The sequence below is a fragment of the Belonocnema kinseyi genome, chromosome 4, assembly GCF_010883055.1.
Source record: "Belonocnema kinseyi isolate 2016_QV_RU_SX_M_011 chromosome 4, B_treatae_v1, whole genome shotgun sequence".
NCBI classification, from domain to species: domain Eukaryota; kingdom Metazoa; phylum Arthropoda; class Insecta; order Hymenoptera; family Cynipidae; genus Belonocnema; species Belonocnema kinseyi.
Window position 1 is genome coordinate 74,359,922 of NC_046660.1, and position 5,045 is coordinate 74,364,966.

Consider the following 5,045-nt stretch of genomic DNA (forward strand, 5'->3'; position numbering starts at 1 on the left):
CATATATACATATACATATACATACATACATATACACACATACACACATACACATACATACATATACATCTCCTCTTGTGTGTTTATTTAAGCCTATATCATAAAGAATTATACGCCTGCTAATAGGTATATTTATTAACAATTCCGAATTTTTCTACTTTCCGAATTTTTCCTCTCCGCTTATTTACATATTCCTAATTTTTCACCCTCCTAATTTTAACGCTTCTAAATTTTCACCCATTCCGCATCTTTGGTTTCCGAAGAAATAACTTTCAGAGTTTTGGATTTTCGACTTATTGCTCTTTCCTACTTTTTGCTATTCCTAAGTTTTACCATTATGTATTATAACCCATTCTGAAATTTTACCATTCTTAATTTTTACCGTTCCGAAAAATGAACGGTTCCCATTTCAAACAGATTCTTATGTATCTGCGCTATAATAGGATGCACACACATTGTATCAAATATATCATCACAACCCATCTTTGATAATAAGAAGATTTTTTTTATTATAATATAATATAATAATTTATAATTTATTATTATTTATACAAAATGTTACATTATTTTGAATACATAATAATCGTATGTAATTTTTTCATAAAAAATTAAAAATTTTAACCGGAATATATGCATTTTCAGCAAAAAAATTAATTTGTAGCCAAATAGTTCAACCTTCAAACAAATAAATAAATTTTCTATTAAAATGTGAATGTTAAAAAAAAAGATTTATTAACGAAGTGGTTCAACCAAAATTTACAACAAAAAAAGTTAAATCCTCAAAAAGAGAGATTAACTGTCAAACAAACAGTTGCATTTTAATCCAAGCAAAATGGAATTTGGACTAAAACAGTTGCATCTTTAAATCAAATATACAAATTAAAAAAAATTGAATTATCACCCAAAAAATATTTTATTCTGATTTTTTAAAACCAACATAAGTTTTTATTAATAAGTAAATTTTCTGCGAAGATTATAATTCAATTCTTAACACAAAAAGACGATTTTTCAACGAAACTGTCAAATTTTCAATAAAAAAGGATAACTTTTTCGAAAAAATGGTTGGTTTTTAATTAATAGTTCCATTTTTATGCAAGAAAGATGCCATTTGTACTAAAATATATAAATTTTTTAATCAAAAAGATAAATTATCAAAAAAAAGAGTTAAATTCCCATCCAAAAAATATTCAGTTTGAGTTTTTTGCATTAAAATATGAGTTTTTAATAAGAACGAAAGTTTCTATGATAAGTTTCATCTTCTACCCTATAATAGGAATCATGAACAAAACAGTTGAATTTTCAAAAACAAAAAAAGGCTTTGACCAAAAATTCTTGAATTTGTAAAACCAAACCGTTGAATTTTTATCGGAGGAAGATGCAATTTCTAGTAAAATGGATGAATTTTAAAAATAAAAAGACCAATTTTGTGGAAAATAGTTGAATTTTCAACCAAAAAATGTCTTAGTTGGACTTTTTAGCATCAAAATATGAGTTTTATAAAATGAATCAATTGTCTACGAAACTAGTCGAATTTTCGATCCAAAAACAACGAATTCTCAATACAAAAATTGAATTTTCAAACAAAAAATGTCTTCAACAAAATTTTGAAATTTTCAAACAAATAATACAATTTATAACTAAAAGGGTACTGTTGTGAAGGAAGAAGCGGCAAAAAAAATTAAATAAATGCAAGACAACAAGATTACTAATAAGAATATTATACCAGGTTTACTGCAAAGCTTTCATTTTTATTTTCTCTAGTTTTCTACTGGCCAATTTTTCATTTTCCTGATCATATTAATATTCAAAGACCAAAATCTTAAACTTGTAATATTTTTAAGCTAGAATCTTTTATGAAATTAAAATTGATTGAATTCATTATAAAAACCACTGAATTTCGTCTTCAGCAACCTAATTTCCTGAACTTCATTTACTTTAGTATCTTAAATGTGTCGCAATTTTCTGAAAATTTCTAAAAGTGTATTTATCAAGTAAATCCTCTGGTTTAAAGTCCAAGACTTATTCATAGTATTTTATCAACAAAAATGCTAAAAATTCTTTTTTAGAGGATGCAGTACGTTTCAGGAAACCGAGAAAAAATAGGAGGGATTGTGTCTGAGTTATCACAGAGTCTTGTTACTTCTTTCCATACCGTTCTTTACCTGCATACACGTTTCTACCGCAGGCTGACCTCTGTGTCCTCTGGGTACGTGGAAATGTTCATTGCACGTGTATTCCAATGTCCATGCAGCCGTAAGTTATATTCTTACAGTTATCCATGCACCTTCTGTTCTATGCACCCCATTCTGCCTTCAACAATCCGATCAGAGTATCGGGAATAGACTACCAAGGGAAAATTGAAAAAGGGATAGTTCTTCCGCACCTGCAGAAGGCTACACTTCGGCATTCCATAGCAGATGGCTTCGCGCTCTACCAATTCTTTTTATTTTATTTTTTATGTTTTTTTTACTCCTGCCTTGCCTTTTTTGCATTTTGACCGGGTCATAACACTCCTCTAGTTTTCAACACCCATGAGCAACGACCAAAGCTCGCTATCTGCCGACGCTGTGGTGAAGGGGGTGTTACTGAAATACTACCGAGACGTCCTTTGTTACCCGGCTATTATTTATCTGTGTATGCAACCCCGCTCTTTTCTCCAAGAATGGAACTATTATTTGCCATTTCCACGAGCCTGTGCCTTAAACCAGCTAGGATTGCTGGAATTAGGAAATTGTGATAAAAGATAATGCAGAATATACCTTGATTTGAAAAATAACCCTTTGCTCAGCTTCTATTAAAAGAATGATAAATAGCAGGCCTCACAGACTGGTCCCTATATTCCTTATTGTACCGGATATTCAGTTAAGGTCCCTAAAGTACCCTATTTTTAAGTTTTTGTCCCTATGGGCACCCTATTTGAGTCAGGCACTTCGAAAAAATAACAATCATCAGAGAATTTCTGTAAGAAGTACCTCTAACAAAAAATAAGGCTACCACAGCCACTCTTTCAAATGAACCGGGAACATTAGACAATTTTTATTCAATAAATTAATTCTTGGATTAATCGCTATTCATTTCAGGTATATACCTATTTTGGGATTAACTTTCATCCTTTGAAATATTTTAGGGTATTATGAAATATTTTTTACAGGCTTCAATAATTTTAAGGAATTTTAAAGATTTTTGGGTATTTTTAAAACTTCTAAGTCAAGAATATTAAGGAATTTTAGTATTTTAATGGATTTCAAAGAATTTTTCAGCAGAAATGAATGATTTCGTAGGGGTTTGAAGATTTGAAGACATTTTAAAATAGTTTTTATAATTCATTTGCAACTCGCTCTGAATTCTTATTAATTTATCCTAGATCGTTTTAAATTATTTGAATTTTTCTAAATTCACTCAACTGTATACCCAATTCAATTAATTTTTCCATATTAAAATTTTTTTTTTAATTCACTTGATTGCTTCGGAAATTCCGGTTGATTTTTTGATTTTTTTGAACAACCATTTTTTCTATTGTTTAAATTCAGGAATTTTCTAGTTCGGATATGTATTTTTCAGCTGCTTTTTCCGAAAAAATAAAATTCCTATCACTGTAAAAATTCCCGAAATTCTGGAAATTTATAATATTACTGAATTTGAGAATTCCCGGCTGAATTTTGTTGTCGTTGAAAAAGTGCATTGTATTCTTTTTAACTTACAAAAAAGTTCGCAAAAATAAAATAATTAATTGAAAAAAAAATTCGCTCTAAATCAGTGCTGAACTGAATCCTATAAATTTTTGCTTTGTTTGAAGCGCACGTGTTTTTAAATTTATTTTTGCATAACACTTGTATATGATTATTGTTATTTTAAATTAAAACACTAATTCACAAAATTAAACATTAAAGAAAGTTTCTATAATAAAAATATTTGATTATTGTATTTTTAATAAATAAGTAATATTGATTAAAACAGTATTTTCTCAATTTCTACAATTCGGGAATTTTCTAGTTTGTATGTTTTATAATTGGACAGCATTTCGGTCTGGAATTTTATTATTCTGGAATTTTCAAGTTCAATAATATTGTAAAATGTCAAGAATTTTATTATTCTGGAATTTTTAAATTAGGGATTTTCAGATTTCGGCATTTTATAATTTCAGGAAGCTTACAGTCTCGGAAATTTTATTATTCGGGATTTTTCAGTTTTAAAAATATTTCAAAGCACTTTAAAAGATTGATAAAATTGTTAAAAAAATGTGGAAGATTTTTAGTCATTTTGATCGAATTTTACAAAGATTTTACGATAAAAATGGGAATCATTTATATTATATTTAAAAGTTCTGAAAAAAACTTCAAAAATAATTTGAATAATATTTATATTATTTGTATTTCAAATTTTACACCATCTAATTTACGTAAATATGTCAAGTAAGCTGTATCAATTACAATATTTCACATCTTATTTCAAAATATATTTTATGGAAAATGATATATTTCATGAATGCGCCAGTGAAATTCTGTTCGTCTAATTTTTGTTATCAATGCGAAACGTAATCTGGCTTAGAACTGCCGTCTTAACATATAAAAACCGAAAGAATAATTTTCCTGCCAGTTAGAATTTATCTCTGCTATTCAATAAAGTAATCATGTTTTGCAAAGTTATAAATGTATAAAAATTTTCATTGGGAATTTAGTTTCAATTTAAATGGTTCATGTCCGAACTAAGTTGCCATATGTGCACATCGAAGGGCCTACTGTGAAAATGGTGCTATCTACGGGTTGCGGAGGGTAGAGGGGAACTGACAATTTTCGCCGGACGCGCCGTCTATATTTATCGCGGGTAACTAAGCCCGCACCGCATCTACGTTTATGATATCTTTGGAAGATGTGAGGGTCGAGATAAGCGGATTGTACGAAATTGATTCAAAGCAGGGGAAGTTAGTGGTTGGCGAGGGCAGGGAAGGGTGAGGTTGTTCGGAAGTGAGTGTTAGTAGGGAAGGGGTGAAGTAAAACGTGAAGAAGAAGAGCAGAGACAGTGAGTATTACTGAAAGGGAAATTGT